The sequence below is a fragment of the Globicephala melas genome, chromosome 3 (genome assembly GCF_963455315.2).
Source record: "Globicephala melas chromosome 3, mGloMel1.2, whole genome shotgun sequence".
In the NCBI taxonomy this organism is placed as follows: Eukaryota; Metazoa; Chordata; class Mammalia; order Artiodactyla; family Delphinidae; genus Globicephala; species Globicephala melas.
The window spans coordinates 124,490,161-124,510,636 of NC_083316.1; the positions used below are offsets into that span (position 1 = coordinate 124,490,161).

The 20,476-nt window shown below is 42.8% G+C and overlaps 1 protein-coding gene across 1 annotated transcript in view; it reads right to left on the reverse strand.

Moving 5' to 3' along the window:
- HTR4 (5-hydroxytryptamine receptor 4) overlaps positions 1-14,415 on the reverse strand; it is a 215,071-nt gene extending 200,656 nt beyond the window's left edge. Inside the window, exon 1 of the mRNA XM_060296416.2 lies at positions 14,287-14,415. The gene's annotated coding sequence lies outside the window, so the exon portion shown is untranslated. The remainder of the gene's footprint in view (positions 1-14,286) is intronic.
- Positions 14,416-20,476: the final 6,061 nt, after the last annotated feature.

Sequence of the window (20,476 nt, forward strand, 5' to 3'; positions counted from 1 at the left end):
TGGAAAAAGAAATGTCTCATCCATTGTTTGCTTCTTTCTGCCATTCTTCCTTTCCCTTGAGCCCTTCTCCCCCAATTTAACCAACCCTGCCACCACCTCTCTCACTCTGCATATGCCTTAGAGCTATTTCTGAATAACCTGAATTACAGAGAGAGAGAAGACAAAAAAGCTAAGAAGTCACAATATGTCAACTGAACACAACTATCAACCTCACAGTCTCTAATCTTCCTAGAAGCAGACTTGATTCTACAACTGAAACAGACAATGTTTAAGATCATTTCTACCCTGTAACATCAAGATCCCATTCTCAGAGGCAGTTTAATGTGGGGAATAAAGACTCTGGAGCACACAACCCAACCCCAGCTCTACCACTTCACAGCTAATGAACTTGGACATGTTATTCCACCTCTCTTAAGTATGAGTTACCCCACCTCTAAGACGGAGAGAATAAAGTATCTCTCTTACAGGATTCTTAATGCAGATTAAATGAGATTATCCATGTAAAGCATTTAGAACTGTGTCTAGCACATAATAAGGGCTGGATTAATGTAAGTTATTAGGATCATTACTATGTTGTCTCTAAAACACTCCTCAGCCTTCAGCAGCATCTTGAGCATTTCCAGACATAGCAACAAGGCAGTGAGAAACCAGGAGGGATAAAGGTGAACATGTGAGGGTGGCTAATTTGGAAGGGGGTGGAAAAGCAGCAAGCAACACAGCAGTTCATCTATCTACTAAAATACTTGGTTGTAAGGTCTGTTCAAGACCCCAAGACTTGTGTTTGAATTACAACAGTCGTACTCAACAGGTGTTTGGGGGGTACTTTGTCCCCCAAGGAGATACTGGTAATATCTGGAGATATTTTTGGTTATCACAACAGGGAGTTGCTACTGGCATCTAATGGGTGCCAGAGATGCTGCTAAACGTACTACTATGGACAAGCTAGGCCCTCACAACAAAAAATTATCTAGCCCAAACCATTAATGGTACAAGAGGTCTGAGAAACCCTGAATTACAATGTTGTTTGAAGTTATCTTAAGAAGGCTTGACAGATTTCTTTTTTTTAATTTTCAAAAAGGCAATAGTATGGAAGATTTTGGCACTTGATGGAGGTGAGAATGGGTGACCTATAAGACCTTTTCAACTCTAAGGCTTGATGTGTGCAGTTAATGCTCAACCACAAAACTAAGTCAATAGTGCATTTTCACCCTTTTCCCTTTGCCTAATTCCTTTCCCTGAAGACAAACAATTTCTTTTTTTAAAAAGATGGTTAGATATTGGAAGGTAATCATAAGACATTAGGATAAAATTTTCTCACTAAAACAAAGAACATCAATGATAATCAGATAATTTTAGAGTTGGAAAAAACCTTGGATATGATTTAGCAAATAGATTCTAGTTGAAATCTTCCATTTCATTTCACATATGAAGAAACTGAGATTTAGAAAGGCCAAGAGACTTGATCTAGGTCACATAATACTACAACCATCAGAAGGTCCAGATTCTTCCAAAGAACTTATTTATTACTCACTGATAATATCAAGGGACTTCTCTATGTGCCTTTATTTTGCATTTTTCAATGATCACAGTCTACATCTGTTCCTATCTCTGGAAATCCCTGAATATGGGTCTCACCTGATTAGGTGCTGGAAGTGGGAATAAAAAACAAACAAAAAAATTAGGTTCAAGAGACATTGAGCAAAAATGGATAAGACCCGACTATTGATTAAGCTGTGGTCGCTACTGACAAAGAAAGAGGAGAAATAAAGAGGTGACTTCAGTTCCCAGCCAGGGTGACTTGAAGGATGGTGGTGGTTCAGTAATAGATGGGATAGTCAGGAGGTGATCTGGGTAGCAGGTATTTATGCCGGCTTTCAGGTGCTGTTCTTCAGCCTGTGAAGTTAAGGAAAGAGATGAGGGGATGAACAGTGTCAGGGAGGTCCAGGAGAACTCGAATGGAAGAAAACACATTCAGTTTGGAGGTTACAAGGCCACTGTGGCCCCTAGAAGGAGCAGCTTCAGGAGTGAAATCCAGATAACTCAGAGGAACCAAGAGCATCACTGTCCTCTGAGCCCTAGGACCTCTGTCTGCTCAACATGTGCTGAATTGAACACTCCCTGAAGCTCCTGCTAGCCTGATGTGCTACAGTTCTCCTGGAGTTTAAATGATGACCCACTGAACTGCACAATAATAATTATAACGAAGACATTTCCCAAAACACAGGAGTGAGTGTAGGCTCAGTAAGGGTGGCATGGAAAAAATAAACGTAAGACAGAAAAACGACTTGAGGATGATGCAAATCCTCTTTACTTTATACTAATTTTTTCCGCACTCATCGTTTCTTGAGAGCTGCTCCTCAGAGCTCCACGAGTCTCATCCCATGTCCTGACTTCTTCCTTGTTTCTAGGGAACTGCATCCATCACCAGTGTCCTTTCCCTTCATCATCTGGGCTCACCAGCAGCACACAGCAACTTCTCCTCCCTCATCACCGATGCTGAAGTTTCACACAGGGGACTAGGCAAACACCACCCACCACCTCCAGGGTCACCCACAGCTATTGACCTGGGGACTCCGTCCCAGCAATATTAAGACAGGAGAGCAAACTAGCCTCAGTGTCCTTCCATCAAAAGCCACCGTTTGGTTCATGCCAAACCTGTACCCTAAGAAACATTTTTTGTGTATTTTAATGAACCAATGGGAAATCAAGCCAATGTCTTCTAGGAAGACAAGCTCATGCCATGACTTCTCCACCTCTGCCAGACATCACTTCCCTGTATCAACAGCCACTTCTTCCAAAGGCAACTAACAGCACAGTGCCACACACTGGGTAGCAAGTTGAGAAGAAATGCATCTTAAATTGGGATTGGGATTCTGTGAAAGACAACCACAGGAAGCTAGCCCTGGCAGCCACAGCGAACGTTTCATGCAGCACAGCATGGCCACACACTCACGGTCACTTACACACACAGCCAGGTATACACTCCGGGTATGCATATCTTGTCTCACTCACACACACACACACACACACACACACACACACACACACACAGAGTTAGACAGAGTAGTACACTCCGTTACACATCCAGGATCATCCATACTGTCCACACATGTACCCTGTCTCTCCCTCTCTCTCCCACTCTCTCTCTCTCTCTCTCTCTCTCTCTCACTCTCTCTCACACACACACACACACACACACACACACACACGGTTATATACGCACAGCCTATATTATGTCTCTCTCACACACACCCTTTACACACACTACCTCACAGAGCCAGCGAACACACAGTTTCACAAGTACTTACGTACACAAGTGTAGGGCACTAGCCCCAACCCTAGTGGTCCCACGCTGGAGGCATGTCCTACACGACCAGCCAACCCACCTACAGCCTGAGCCGCCATGCAGCCCATCCCTGAGGTAAAGCCGGGTCCCATAAGTCCAGAGCCCCCAGCGCGTCGCCGTCGCGCCGCCCCGCCCCCGCCGCGTCCCTGCCAACACGAGGACTCGCAGGGTCATGACCCCTGCGCCCTCGCCGCAACTTACCCTTCGCCTGAGGCGAGGGAACGAGGCGCCTGGCGGACCGGACCCGCCACCTCTCGCCGCGGAGCCGAGCTTCTGCCGCCGCGCTCCCAGCCGCTGCCTGCGCCCTCCCCGCCGCCCCCTCGGGTGCAGGCTTCATCCCCCGCACTGGGAGGCTGGCGAGCGCGAGGCGCGGGCCCGCCCGGGTCTGCGGGCGCAGGGACCGCAGCGCAGGCTCACCGGGGCTGGCCGAGCATCGTCCTCCTCCCGGCCGGCCGAGACTGGCTCCTCAGGCTCAGCAGCCCCCAGCCCGCGTGGTCCTCGCGGCCGCCCCCTGCGGACGCCGAGGGTGGCTGTGGCGCGTCCGGGCGCGCAAGGCAGTGGGCGCAGGGGTGACGGAGGGACCTCACCCCTCGGGGCGGGCCAGCAGGGCGCCTTCCCCGGGGAGCGCTGCCCAACAGAGGAAGCTAGCCCTGGGCTCACTGCTGGCTCCTAGGTAACCCTGGGCAACTTGGTTAACCTCTCTGAGTACTCATTCCTCTACTGAAAGATAATAAACGTGAACACGGAAAGTGCCTGTGGTGTCCGTGCTAAGGGAAATCTACAGCCTACTTCCTTCTCATGCCTCTGACTCTGCCTGGGCACAGTTAGTTTGGGAGCAGGGTTCAGAGTGAGATCCGTAGTCCCTTAGATACAAGGCTTCCAGGTTTTCCAGGGTCAGTGTTTCAATCGACTGGTCTTCCTAAGTGATCCTGCCAATACTTGTTTTGCTTCCCCCATCTGCAGAAGCCTATTCTCCCAGCTTTTTCCACTTGTGACCTTGAGTATGGGGTTAGACGAAAGCCCAGACCCACTGCTCCCATCTGTAAAACAGGGACCATAAACTCCCAGTTGTGTTGAGACTGTCCAAAGCTCCTGCCTGTGTGTCACTAGTGCGTTGTAATATCTGTGAAGAACTGTGAAAGAATGAAAAACATTTTTCCTCAACACATCTTTCCAAGGCCTCAGATTCCAGGGACAAAACAATTCAAGAGTTAGGCCATTTGGGGAAGGGAAGAGGAAAGAAGTCTTCCATTGATGAGACAGGTGAGGGGCCAAAGGTCCTATAGGTAGGATAATTCACCCCCTCCAGGACCACAGAGTCTACGTGGAAGCCTGACAAACAGAGGAGCTGTGACAGTAATTAACCTGCAAAAGTAAATAAATCTTTCCAGACAATCTTAAAAATGATTAACTTACAATTGTGAGCACAACCCAAGTGAACTGGAAATTTAAATTGACTAATGTATTCATGCCAGAAACCTCTGAGCTGGTCCCTTTCTGAGATTCTCTCTGTTGATATTCCTGCCTTTCTCTTCCTCCTTCTTTTGCCAGCCTGGTCTGTCTTCCTCATGGTCTGTGTTTCTTCCCCATCTTACTTGTACACTTTTTCTCTGTTCTATCTCTCTCTTCCCATCTCAGTCTCTCCCCACCCTAGGTATCTCTTCTTTACTTTCTTTGTGCCCTGTCTCTGTGTCAACACTCCTCACTCTCAGCCGTTCCCACCCATTATTTCTCTCCCTGGATTGTAGATGTCTTGAATCTTTATTGATGTTATATCCCCATTCAAAATTTGAAAGTGGAAAAGTCAGTTATTTCTCTAAGGATCCAAACTTAAATTTACCACTATGCCAGTTCCCTAAACCAAATATTCCTGATGAATGACACCATTATCCTCACCCTCCTGGGAGTGCAAAGCCTGAATCATCTCTGACAACTCTACCTCTCTTCCCCTTCTCCCCAGTCTCCACTCAACCTCTTCCCATTTCCTAGGGAGTCTCTCCCCACTCTTCCACAGGCAGCTGTTCTCTCCTCCCTATTCCCATTGGACTGAATCAGATGTGATTAAGTTAAGGATCTTGAGATGAGAGATTATCCTGGTTGCACAGGTGGGCCTTTAGAAGGGTCCTTGAAAGTAGAAGTGATGGGCATGAGAGGAGGTCAAGAGTGATGCAGTGTGAGAAGGACTTGAGCAGCTGTTGCTGGCCTTCAACGAAGAAGAAAGGTCCCAAGCCAAGGAATACAGAAGCTGAGGTGGGGGCAAGGAAACAGATTCTCCTCTAGAGTCTCCAGAAAGGAAGGCAGCCTTGAACACACCTTGATTTTAGTGCCGTAAGACTCATGTCAGACCTCTGCTCTAGACAGCTGTACAATAATGAATTTGGGTTGTTTTAAGCCACTAAGTAATTTGTTGCACCAGGAATAGGTAACTAATGCAATGCCTCTCTTTTACTTATGGAGGTACACATGAATGCCTTGTCTTATTATTAACAGCAATCCAAGGCAGCCCCTCTTTTCAGCCTTCTTGGTATACCCAAACCTTGTGTTTCAAGCAATCTGTTCCCTGAACACTTGCTTTTCTTTTGTCTGTACCAGTGCTCACAATGTCCTCTCCAGAGTGCCCTCCTCCAGATGCTGCCTGTCGTACCTCTCCTCAACGCTCATGGATTCCATGGAGCTGTCCGTGATCTCTCCCTTCCTTGATTTCTCAAATACAAAGAACTTTGCATTTTTCAAGGTATATTCCATTTCAATTGGTGCTTTCTAATGGGAGAGAAGGGAACGAGAGAGAAGAATGGACTTTACATGCACAGGTTGAAACTGCTCCAGGTTCCCTGTTCCCACAATGCTGTTTTCCTCTCTCTACTGCAGCAGTTACCACCACACTGTGTGACTGTGAGTTATTTAAAGTTCTGCTTGGACACTGGGTAGTGAGTGCCTCCAAGGTGGACAACAGGTCTTACCTCCCTTTCTACATCCCAGCCCCTAGATCCATGCCAGGTACACAGTAGGGATTCAATAACCATTTCTTGAATGAATGGATGAAGAGAGCAAGTGCAATGTCTGGTTGTGTTGAACAGACAGGGCTATTAATAATTTTTCTTGTACCGTCTGGCTCTATTTAATTGGGCTGGTCAATTGAAGCACCTCAGTTAATGCAATGAGGTTTTAAATGGGACTGCTTTGATTCATAGCTTAAATCATAGACTTTTCTTTCCTTTTCTTTGTTTTATGTTTGTTTTTGTTTTGCTTTTGCTGAAGAAGACTCCCACAATAAAAGTTCCTTTTTATCCACTTCATTTAAAAGGGGCTACTATTATAAGTAAAATAATTATAATCATGCAAACTCTTTGGTCCAACAATTCTACTACTTAAAATGTATCATAAGGATAATAAGCCTATGTTTACAGAGGATTATCTAAGAGCATGTTCAATGCAGGATCTTTTATAAGAGTGAATCATTGGAAATAGCCCAAATGTAATGGGGGATTCTCTAAATATATTATCTCTACCATGAGATACCATTCAGTTATCAAACATTGTTTTGTCAACTGATATTTATTATATAGAAAGATGTTTATGAATTTTTATATTCTTTTTTATGTTTATCTTTATTTCCTAACTACCATATAATAAGCCTATATTTAAAACTTAGGTTTAATTGTTTTTTTAAAATAGCTTTGCCTCCAATAGGAAAATTGTATAAAACTTTGATATTTTTCCAAATTCCAAGAAAATTCATCTACAGATGAGATTTAATTCTCTGACTATGACAAAAGAAGGGGAAAATCACAAAAGGCTTGAAATATAATTCATTCCATTAATTCATTCAGTCTGGGAACATTTATTGTACCATCTCAATTAAGGCCTTCAACAGCAAGCAACAGAAAAGAACTCTAGATAACCTAAGCAAAAGGGAAATTATTGGAATGTTATTTAGGGACATACAGAATTGCTGAGCTACTGGAAGCCAAGCTTGGAGAATCAGGTACCAGGAAGAGTTCCAGAGAACCAAAAAGCAGAAAGTGAAGCACCTGGTTCACAGAGGAACTCCATCAGGACCGTGTGCCATCCCTCCTGATATGGCGAATGGCCTCTACCAGTTCTCCATCCTTGGGTCACTCAACCAAGTCCAAAGTCACTGGAGAACACACCAGACAGGCTGAAGTTAACTTTGTATCCCCTCCTTCCCCTGTTCTGAATCAGAGAGTGAGGAAGGAAAGATCTAGTCCTTTCACCAAGACTACACACAGTAGGGGAGATTTTACTTCCCCAGTAAATTTGGGGTGCTGTTAGGAAGGCAAAATGGAAGCTGACAGCCTGAAAATAATAAATGGCCACTACGAGCCCCTGAGATGTGCCAGGCATCAGGCTGTTCTGCCTTCCAGGCCAAGCTTCCCTGCCAGGAAGCCTCTGGTACAAACAGCTCAGTGGAGCTACCAGGCCAGAAACACCATTCACAGGAGATTAAGAAAGCTTTGATTCTATTATTTCATGTATAAACTTGAAAATATTAAGGTTTTCTATTGTTAATTTCTTCTAGTCTACAGAAAAAAACTACTATTTTTTCTCTTCTGGTTGTCCACACTTTGCTCAACTGGTACAAATGTCCTGTTACGTATTTACTGCATAGCAGCCTGCCACGGACTGAAGCACCTTATCAGCAACACACCATGGGGGTTATCTTAAAAGTTTCAAAGCTTGTTTTAACTTTATTTGACTCTGGGTGCCTTAGCTGCAAGATAGAGTGTGTATGAGAGAGAGAGAGAAAGAGAGGGAGAGGGAGAGAAAGAAAGTAGGCAGAGACAAAGAGGAAGGAACAAAGAAGATGGAAATCAAATCCAAACTGCTGAAATAAATCAAAGCTTCTCTTGAACTCACAAACCTGAAGTCTGCATACCTTCCATCCACTAAGAGCTGCTAAAAATTTAAACAGCTGGACAAAGAGTTTTAATGCAGCTGCAAAATAACGGAAACCAAACTGTGAATACCTTTCCTATAATGAAGCCAGAGTGGCTGGCTTCATTTCAATAAACACCACAGAATAAATAAGACCCTAGAACAAGACACTGTGGCATCCCTGGGCACATGTCATTCACATGATTCATTCACTGGAGTCCTCAGTTTACCTTGTAGAGCAGCGGTCCCCAACCTTTTTGGCACCAGGGACCGGTTTAGGGGAAGACAATTTGTCCATGGTCGGGATGGCCAAGGGGAATGGTTCAGGCGGTAATGCGAGCGATGGGGAGCAGCAGATGAAGCTTCGCTCCCTCGCTGCTCACCTCCTGCTGTGTGGCCCAGTTCCTAACAGGCCGCAGACCGGTACCAGTCTGCAGCCTGGGGGTTGGGGAACCCTGTTGTAGACAATCATTCTATGTCAGGAAACAACTTCTAACAAGCCTCCTCTAAAGTGGAAAATGGAGAAACATTTGCAATTTGTTGTTTGTAACAATCAAATTTCCCACAGAGGGTCGTGTTTATTCTTACTTTGCTACACATCCTGGAGTGTATGATTATCTCCCACTCCCCCAAACCCAAATCAGACCTGATGAGCGAGGCTTGTTGCTCAGACTCCTCAATTCAGCCTCCAGGGAGCTTTTGTCCTGAACTCTGCTACCTCTTCTACCCCAGCTCACACACTCTGCTCTCCCACTGAGTTCTAGCCATCCTGGTCTATAGGTTTTTAGTCACGCACGGCTCTCTGGCCTCAGGACCTTTGCGTTTACTGTTTCATAAACCTGAAATGCTTCTCCTCTGGTTGGCCCTAATGTATCTCTTGTACAGAGAGGATTCCCCTTGACCAGCTATCCCCCATCCCATTATTTTTTGTTCTAGCACTCCATTTATGTCATCTACAGTCCTCATCTCACTCTGTAACTAATTCATTGATGTATTTTTTTTACTTGCTTACTCTCTGCCTCTCCAGTAAAACATAAGCTACTAGAGGTAAGAGACTCTGAACTTCAGGAAGAGCCTGGCTTAGAGTGGATACTCCTTGGTAAGAGTTGAATGGATAGAAATACGAACGGACAGTTGGATTTGCATTTGTGCTTTCCAGTGGGTCAGAGTTGCCCAAGAACCAAGGGCTCTTGGAGGCCAAAGGAACCCACAACCCTGTGAATGAAAGGATGATCATGCACTTCTGTGAGAGGATGTGGCTTTGGGAGATATAGGCTACTGTGCAGGAGGGGCTGTGAAATGGAACAGGTGGTTCAGATGCTGTGACATTATGTCTGCAAATGAAAAGTGGATGAGGATCCAGAGAAGGAGGAGAGAAGCTTCAGGTTGCCTCTGGCCAGAAAAGAGCTGTCCAGAAGTCAGTCTATTCCAAAGGGGATTAACAGTATTAAGCAAGAGAGTATGAGACCACAAGAATTCAAAGATAGGCTCTTTTTAGTAACTTGCTATGTGGCAAAGTCTGTATGAACCTGCTTTGAACACTGAACAGCCGGATGCCTGAATTAGCAGAGAATAGAGGCAAATAAAGGGCAGCCAAGCAGAGTTATCACTGTCCAGATAAGAGGCTCCTGGCCCTTTTTTGTGCTTGTTGTTCTTTGTCCTCTAGTCATCCTGGTATTGTTGGGTTTAATCTATTTATGTTTGAAAAGGCCGTTAACTAATCCATGTTTTATTATCAATAAAAATCAAATCTTCCAAGAACAGCCAAGTCATAAGAAAAACATCATGAGTGTGATCTGCCAGGTAAAACTCTGGCACAACTGAAACTGTACAACTTATTTTAAAATTTGTACATAGTAAAAATTAACTGTATTTTTTGGTGTGCAGTTCCGTGAGTTTTAACAGATGTATAGAGTTATGTAACCACCACCACATTCAGGATATGGCAAAACTAATTTTAACATGGACCAGGGTATTTGGGGATATTCTATTTAGTGGGATACTTTTGACTAGCTTTGCCTAATATGAACAAGTCGCTTCTCCCTCCACGCTGCCCATCCTCCCCTGCCTTATATCAGTTTGTTCCATTCATAAATTTGGAAGCTTTTTCCCTGGAACTAGAAGATGGGGCTCTAATGAGGGTAGAAGCTACAGTGGGAAGAAGAGAAAAGTTGGGGATATGGAGTGGCCTCTCACCCCACCAGATTCTTTGGACTGGTTTAAGTTGTAGCAAGAAGGGATTAGAAGCAAAAACCAATAGGACACTTCAGGAAGGATTTGTGAGAGGCTGGGCACAAGTCAATACTCTGTGTTCAGGGCCCAACTAATGAAGCAGAGCTCAGACCCAGGGAGGAAGCCCGTCCTTGCACCTGGAGAAGCAGGTCATTCAGAGCCAGACTCCTTGGCACAGACACCAACAGTCCCATGAAGGGCAGAGGCAGCAGTGACCTGTCACCAAGAAGCACTGAAGGCAACAGAGGTGGTCAGAGCAAAGAGGGACAAGGTGAGTATGGCTGACATCTTTGGATTCCAGGTACATGTGTAGAATCCCTTTGGGGTCTCCCACAGATAATAAGGGGGCACTTACAATAGGATGGTTAGTGGATGATTTGAGCTATCATTTTATGTTTAAAGAAGGGCAACCTGGGTAGCTAGGGGGTTGGCAAATATCTGTCCCACAAAAGTTTTACTAGTTTCCTCTGTGGCAGACCCTGTGCTCAACCATGGGGATATGATGAATAAGATAAGAAGATGGATCCCTCTTTTCAAAGCACCCAGAGCCAATTATAGGAGATAGGGTTGGACACAGATCATTTCAACACATTTTAAAAGTTAATAAGGTAGCACAAGTGGTAAATGGAGCTCATGGTATGTGTTATTGTTTTTTATTATTACATAACAAACATTTATTGAGTGCATATGATTTGCTAATCACATCGCTAAAAAAGGTTAAGGAACTTGGTATTGAGATGATATGACATGGCTAGAAAGGGTCAGAGTCAAGGTTAGAATTCAGGCTGTCTGACTTCAAAGACTTTGCTGAGAGCAACCATGAAATAAAAATCATAATAATAACAATATATAAGCAACATTAATGGTTGATGATATTATATGTATTGGGTGCTTAACTATCTCATACTATTTCAAAAGCTATTATGCAGAGAGACACAATAAAATCGGGCTGGATTTTTCATGCATGAGAAAGCGAAACAGGGGCCAGGATATTATGGAGAAACAATTCAGCTTGGTGTAAGACTGTCTCAACATTTGGAGCCGTCTAGCACTGTAGGTATCAAAGCACAGGCTGGGTGCCATCTGCCAGGAATGCTGAAGCAAGAACCCCTGTTCCAGGTGCGAGGTTCAACATCACCTCTGCTACTCCCCCAGCTCACTGATTCTCTCATGCTGAAATCTGAAAAGCTCAGTCTCTTTTGCCAGCTCCTTCTCTGGCGAACACTTAAATGTCAAAGCCCTTCCTCTTCTTTTACTCTCTATAGGCCGCTATACTATTTCATCCACTGTGCTTGCTTTATCATTTGTATGCTAACAGGTCCCAAATTTTACATTCTAGCCCAGAATTCTTTTCAGAGCTCCAGACCTACATCTTGGATATAAGATATCCAAGCTGCTGGTCTTGGGAGCACTTGGTCTAATTTGGCCTAGATGACCATGGAAAAGACCTCTCTATGGAAAAACACAAAAAGGTGAATCAGTTTAAACAGGATCTTAGAAAACTTATAGAAATGGTAAAGGTGTTTGGTGGTGTTTAAAAACAGGATTGGGAGACTTCCCTGGCAGTCCAGTGGTTAAGACTCCACGCTTCCACTGCAGGGGGCACGGGTTTGATCCCGGGTCAGGGAACTGAGATCCCGTGTGCCGTGCGGCATGGCCAAACAACAACAGCAGCAGCAACAACAAAACTAGAAGGATTTTAACTAGAGTGGCACAGACTTGTTTCTTTGACCACCTAGCATACCATTTGGATGCTCAAGGACAATATTTATAATATCATAATGATTTAAATGTTATTTTCTGTTTTAAGCTTCTAGAATCAGCCTAGGGGCATTTAAGAAGACTTAACTAGGATGCTCAGAACGTATATTTCTCCATCTCAACATTATATAAATAAAGGTAAAACTGGCAAAGTTTGACAGGTAAAAGTGAGAAGGTGTGGTAAATGGTTAAACGTGTGGTAAATGTCCTTATCATACAACGTGGGAGTCAAGAGATGTCCATCCCTGTGATTAATGGAATAAGAAATGAAGGTTTAATTGTGCTATTTAAAGTTGCAGAGGTGACCAGAGAAGGAATTGAGAATATGATATTGGGAGGTCAATGAACAACCACAAATGAAGAAAGAAAAAATGTCCTTCTCTGGGCAGTGAGGTGTAGGATACAATATCATAAAATACTCCAGTCAACTCTGTCATTCTAGGCAGAGCCCATCTGTGGGTAAAAACAATGCATGAGGAGGATGAGCCAGAGGATCTCTGAGAAATGGAACGAAAGTCCGATGATGTTATCATCAGCTGGATCAAACTGTACCTGAAGCCATAGATAAACCTTGAATTATTTAGTTATGTAAAGCAATATATTTCCTGATTGCCTACACAGTATTCTTCATCTACTTCTATGGGTAATAAACCCCCAATTTTATTCAGTGGTGCACTGATCCCAAATAAATGACTACATTCTCAAACTCCCAGAACTTGGCTGAGGTCTGGCCAATGAAATTTAAATAGATGTTCTGTATGGAACTTCCAGGAAGACTCCTTCAAGTTTCTTAATATGGCTAGAGCATGCCATCTTTCTTTTGCTCCTTACTCCTTCCTGTTGTGTGGACGGAGGAGCTCCAGAAGCAAGCATTTTGAAACCTTGAAAATGGAAGCCATGAGGAGGTGGGGAAATTAGAGCCCAGGTCCCTGATCAATGTGGAGCTTACATAGCAAAGACTGACTGCATATCTTCAGGCATCTTTTTACCCAAGAAAATAAATGATAAAGTGTTTAACCTACTATTAATTTGTATTTTCTATTATATTCAGTAAACCTATTCCTAACCAATACAGCTGATGTTTCTGTAATTTGCAAAATTGAACAGTCCTGATAGATGAACTCAAACGAAAAATTCTCTTCTCTGGAGACAAATGATTCTTGGATAGTTGAAAAAATAGACAGATGACTATCTCTTTCCTATAAGCACTGCATTATGTGATTTTTTAAAACTTTGATGTAAAAAATAAAATATGAAGACAATATAATAAGTCATGGAGAGGCCACAGAGTAAGAAGTAAAACACCAAAATACATGATTTAGGGGAGCTCTAGGGCTACCACACATGAAGATTAATGTTATACAGAATGCAGGATAATTCTCCATCTAAGAGAAATTTTAAATTATGGAAGAAATCACTAGAAAGCACTGTGTACATGTATATACACACATACAAACATTTTCAAACAGGTCTCATAGACTACTAAATGATATGTAAAAATATTCACAAAATAATATGAAGAGAAAAAAGTGGATGCCTAACAGCACATTTAATAGCATCCTACTTGTAGAAATGCCTGTGGTACAGGACTAAAAATCTATGAGGAATTTCCTGAGGAATTTCCCCAAATATTAGCAGTGGATGTCTCTGGGTGGCAGAATCATAGTTCATGCTTGCTTTTTTTACTTATACTTTTCAGCATTTGTCAAATTTTCTACATATCTTACTTGATGATCAGAAAAAGGCAATATACTTTTTTCCGAATGTGTTTAAAATATTTTTTAATTGAAAAGAGTCCTGAGCATTTATAACACAGCTATTCTGGAACACCAGCTGGCATCAGCTGTGTTGAGGGAAACTGGAGCAGGGGATATGACCACACCTGGGCTGAGAGTGATGAGAAATGAAGCAGCCTCGCCCCAAAGGCTAACTGGGCTGTCCTCACATTCGTGCTGAGGGCCACACTCTCAGGGCTAAGAGCAGCAGGTGTAGCCTGAGAGTGCATTCCACATACTCTAAACAGACATGAACATAGGAACACAGCAACTCACCTCTATGAATGGGCAGCTAGCCCCAGGCAGCCAGGTTTTACTGTGGCTTCTTTCATCCTCTATCCAGGGATGGACCCGGAAAAGTGGAGTCAGGTAAACAGAGGATCACGTGACAGGGGCATGAAGTGGCACACACTCAGGGCTGGTGTCCTTCTGCACACATAGGTGATAAAACCTGGCTTTGTGTGTTTTACAGCTTCCAGTATCTTTCTGATCCAGAAGGCAGCCTGGGTCATAAAGTACCTTGAGGAAAGAAAAGGAAAGAAGGTACAAAGTTGAAATAGATATCTCTTGTTGGCACCAGTAATTACAACAAACTCCAGATTAAGAACACAAAGTCAAAGAGGCACCTTTTTTTCTTTTTAAAAAATTTTTATTTTATATTGGAGTATAGTTGATTTACAATGTTGTGTTGTTTGTGCTGTATTAATGTTTGCTGTACAATGTTCAGGTGTACAGCAAAGTGATTCAGTTAATCATATATCCACTCTTTTTCGAATTCTTTTTCCATTTAGATTATTACAGAATATTGAGTAGAGCTCCCTGTGCTATACAGTAGGTCCTTGTTGGTTATCTATTTTATATATAATAAAATGTATATGAAGAGTCACCTTTGAAATGAATTAGCCAATTGACTTTTAAACACAAAGCAAAATCATCATGATTTTAGGGAGAAAATGAAACACTGTAAATGTCTACTAAGTCTGGGAAGAGTGATTTGCGACGTGTGTGAACACATGTATGAGTGTGCGTGTGTGTGCACAGGCACATGGGCATGCATTGCTGTGACAGGCAAGATGCTTTAGGAAGAATGGAAACTCACCTTCCATCACAGAGCTTAACATTTTGTCACTTTCCTTTGACTTTGGTAGTTAATAAAATCAATTTTGCAGTAATCGTAGAGGTCCCTGCTCCAAGGGAATGACTTTTTCCTTTAAACTGGGTATATGTTCTTTTCAAAGAGAAATGAGATCAGAATTGGAGGCAAAGATAGTTGAGGAGTTAGCCCATAGTACTGTGGCTACCACAGAAAGGTGGATTCAGTGAGAGAGAACCACGGAAGCATACCCATGGTATCTATGTCTTGAAAAGTACTTGTGTATTTCATCATTCATAGGAATTTGAAGCTACACAGAGAGCATCCAAGTTACAAGCTTTACAACACTGGACAAGCTACTTCCCCTCCATAGACTTCATTTCTAAAATGAGCATAACCATGGTACCTACCATAGGATTGCAGTAAAGATTAAATTAGATAATACATGTAAGTGCTAAGGTACATTATCAGGTATGTGAAATTTACTCAATAATGAGTTATTATCCCTCTTCAATCATAAAATGAGGGATGAGATTAGACAATCCCTCCCAGCTTTGATATTTTAGCATATCACTGTCCAACAGAAATATACATAAGCTACATAATTTTAAATGTTCTAATAGCCACATTTTACAAAGTAAAAAGAAACAGCTGAAATGCATTTTAATGTTTTATTTAATTGTATACATACGAAAGATCATTTCAGCATGTAATCAATATAAAAACCATTAATGAGATATTATGCATTCTTTTTCTTGTACTCAGTCTTTGAAGTTGAGTGTGGGTGACACTTAGAGCACAGCTCAACTCAGACTAGTTCCATTTCATGTGCCCAATAGTCACACATGGCATACTGAAGAGTACAGTTCTAGAATAACAATGAGTCCAGTTTTAAACTTATTCAATTTGTTTTGGCTGAAGGACATGTAGAAAGCAATGCCTCCAAGTTATCTGAGGTTAAGCATTGGTACCTTGGATGAGAGATTAGGCTAGAAATGGAAATGAAGCACCTATTCACATTGTTAATGCCACAAGCATGGATGACCACTACCAAGCCTAAAATCCTTCCTAGGGGGTCACCTGTTAGGTTAAGGCATTCTTAGGTCCACAAAAAGTTACAGGAAAATATGTTAACCTTGAAGAACAGTTGCTACCACTATTTGGATTTCTCCATGGGCTGATGAGAAAGGAAGAGAAATTACATTATGCTTTCATTCCTGATTAAAGCCTAGTTACTTAACAGTGACTGTATCCTATTTACTTATTTATTTTTTTAAGTTTTTTTCTTTAAAAATTACTTAGCTACAGATAACTTGTCTAATTTTTTTTAGTAAATTTATTTTATTTTATTTATTTATTTTTGGCTGTGTTGGGTCTTTGTTGCTGCACACGGTCTTTCTCTAGTTGCGGTGAGCAGGGGCTACTCTTCATTATGGTGCACGGGCTTCTCATTGAGGTGGCTTCTCTTATTGCGGAGCACCGGCTCTAGGCGCGCGGGCTTCAGTAGTTGTGCCTTGCGGGCTCTAGAGCGCAGGCTCAGTAGTTGTGGCACACGGGCTTAGTTGCTCCGCAGCATGCAGGATCTTCTCGGACCAGGTATCAAACTCGTGTCCCCTGCACTGGCAGGCAGATTCTTAACCACTGTGCCACCAGGGAAGTCCCCCTATTTATTTTTAATAATAATTAAAAGTTAACTGACAGGGCTTCCCTGGTGGCGCAGTGGTTGAGGGTCTGCCTGCCAAGCGGGAGACACGGGTTCGTGCCCTGGTCCGGGAAGATCCCACATGCCACGGAGTGGCTGGGCCCGTGAGCCATGGCCGCTGAGCCTGCACATCCGGAGCCTGTGCTCTGCAACGGGAGAGGCCACAACAGTGAGAGGCCCACGTACCGCAAAAAAAAAAAAAAAAGTTAATAGACAAGCAGAGTTGTAATAATCATCAAAGGAATGTAAAGATAGTTTTATGTTGGTACCTGAACCAGAAAAACACTGACAGTGAATTGTGAAGCAAAAGAGACAATCATGGTGTGTGTGTGTGTGTGTGTGTGTGTGTGTGTGTGTGTGTGTGTGTGTGTGTGTGTGTGTGTGTGTGTGTGTGTGTGTGTGTGTGTGTGTGTGTGTGTGTGTGTGTGTGTGTGTGTGTGTGTGTGTGTGTGTGTGTGTGTGTGTGTGTGTGTGTGTGTGTGTGTGTGTGTGTGTGACCAGTGAGGCCACATGACCTGCTCAGGAAGGACTGACTTTGCTGTTGACTCAGAAATCCAAAAAGATTTCCAGGAGACACACACTGGAGAACAGGGAGGAACAAGGAGATACAATTGCAGGGCAGGAATTGATAAGACATTGAAACTGTCACCAGATACTTTGGTTGATCTACCCCAAAGGGGCTATCTAATGAGCCTTCTCACAGCCCATAGGAAAAAGTCCCCCCAAATTAAATCATTTTCAGGGCTCTACACACAGTGGAAACTGCTTACTCTCATGGCATCCATCTATGACAACTAGACTGTGAAATGTAAAGTTATTACACCTTTGAATCGATTTATTTTGTCTTTTGATGAGTAAAATGGACGGATTAAGCGCCCAGACGTTGATTCTACCATACGTAGGCTTGGAGTCTGGCTCTACCATCTGACCTGGAGCCTAATCTCTCTAAACCTTGACTTACTGAAATGGAAACATGACGGCCCATCATTCACAGGAGTGTTGTAAGGCTTGAGCGAGGCATGCAAGCCTCTAGGCTCAGTGCCAGGCACCTCGTTGTTATTATCATTTGTTCTAAACTCTCTCCCTACAAGGTTTTAACTTGGCAGATCATACCAAGAATAAGCATTTGGATGATTCTATACATTTTGCTCCATATTATGCATTTAATTATGTTGGGTAGTTACCGGGAAAGAATCAATAAAAATGCCAACAAGGAAGGCAATTTTTAAAAACATTATTACCATGTTCAAACATAGAAGTAGAAGGGAAAAATGTATTCTGGCTTCATGAGAAGAATCTTTAAGGTAGCACTGTGATTCCCACTGTGACACAATAGGAATCTTCTGGGGATGGGAATTCAATATAAGGAAATTAAGTTCTGAGCCTCATTCAAGGGAGTTTAGTTATTAAAATATGAACATATGGCCTCACTTATCAGATAGTTCCTGGTCCTGAGAAACTACTCTGGCTTCCCCTCTATGTACCTCAGATTTCTCATCTGTAAAGCAAGAGCACTGTACTAAGATCCCGCATTTCCTTCTGCTTCTCACATCTTAGGATTCTATGTCTGTAGCAGAATTGAGTTCTGCAGATTCAATTAATGAGCATCTGACAGAATGAAAATAATTAGCTTTTGAAGGTCCTTCCTTGCCTGGGAAGGGAGATCCTCCCTATCATTCTTGGGATTATAAGATGCAGGATCAAAAGGAAATGATGTGTGTGAGGGTAACATAAGGAACATGAGGATATGGGGAGAGAGAGGGCAGAGAAACTGGAAGGGAGAATCTGCAGTTTGAGAGGTAGCTAGGAGAAAGCAGGAAAAGAGAGAACTTGAAAGTCCTTAGGGATTATGTTTCCACTTCAGTTGTTGAGACATATTTACAAAGGATTTGGTTTATTTTTAAATGACTGTACATAGCTGGATGTGTTTTGATAAAACACTAGTCCTAGACCAACCAGGGCACCCCCCTCTATCACCCCCTCACCTGTGGCATTATCAGCCTTCCTACTGGCTGCAGAGTCCAACAGTCACCTGGTCAGGTTTACCCCCTTTCAGATTGATACACCCCTCCCCACCCCACATGTACTCTAAGGCGGCGGTCCCCAACCTTTTTGGCACCAGGGACTGGTTTTGTGGAAGACAATTTTTCCACAGACCTCGGGGGCGGGGGTGTAGCGACGGTTCAGGCTATGCGAACGATGGGGACCGATGGGGGGCGGCAGATGAAGCTTTGCTCGCTTGCCCGCTGCTCACCTCCTGCTGTGCAGCCCAGTTCCTAAGAGGCCAAGGTCCGGGGGTTGGGGACCCCTGCTCTAAGGTACTCTCTTACATGATATTATTGAATACATCCCAAAGGTGGCTATTCGACCTTTTTGATCTGGGAAAACCTAAGATGACAAAAGTCTAGTTATTTCCTTTTCTTACATAGTTCATAATTTTCTTTACCTAGACTCATGTCAATCGTTTGCACAGGACATAAGCAATGGGCAGGATGTATTTTTTACTTTTCGGAGGTTTAATTCCTCTCTTTTTTTTTCCTTGTGTGCTTCAATTCTTCTTAATGATTTTAAATTGAAATTGGAAAATAATTAACAATTGATGAGAGAGTTCCTCCCACTCTCTCTCCCTTCCATTTTTTGGGTAGCTACAGGACAATATTCAAACACAGTTTAGGCACTGTCTCTCCAGAAGCTCTTTTGACTTATCTCTTTGCACTTGACACCTTGTGCAAAGCCCATCACATCACTTACTACACTGTTTTGAAATGACTCAGGTAGTGGCCACCAACCTCCCTGGTAAGCACTATCTCATTCACCTCCTTTTCCACAATGCCAGGCACAGTATCTGGCACTGAGCAAGTCCCAGCAAGTACTTGCTATCGTCAACCACCTGATGAACAGTGAATTTTGAAGCAGTTCCTGAAGAATCCCTTATGTCCATTTTCCTTTACTGAAGCCCAAAGGGGTGGGGAAAATAGGGAAAGTCCCTCTCTAGGTTCTCATGGGAACCAAAATAAATGCAGTAACAATTAGAAGAGAAATGAACATACTAAAAATATCATTTTACAAAGTAAAAAGAATGTCACTTCTTTAAGTATTCACATTATATTTGCTGCCCTTTCTTTGGAAAATGTTTAAGACAGCTTATAAAACGATAGCTTTTTATTACTTACAAAGCTTACCTCCTTTATCCTAATAATACAATTTATTTGTATAGTGTTACGGACCAAATGTTTATGTCCCCCCAAAATTCATTTGTTGAAATCCTAACTCCCAATATGATGGTGGAGCCTTTGGGATGTAATTGGGTCACAAGGATGGAGCCATCATGAAAGAGATTTGTGCCCTTGTAAGAACAGACAGGAGAGAAATGATCTTTCTCTCAGCCATATGAGGATGAATGAGAAGCTGGCAGTCTGAAAACTAGGAAGAGGACTCTCATCAGACACCAGAACTGCAGGCACCTTGATCTTGGACTTCCCAGCCTCCAAGAACTGTAAGAAATAAATGTCTATTGTTTAAGTCCCCCAGTCTACGATATTCTGTTATAGCAGCCCAAACTGACTGTGACAGAACAAAAAATATACAGGTCCTTGCAGGGTCTGTATCTATGACCCTCTCTCTCTTCTTTTCATTTATTCATTCAGTCTTTTTTTTTTTTTTTTTTTTTT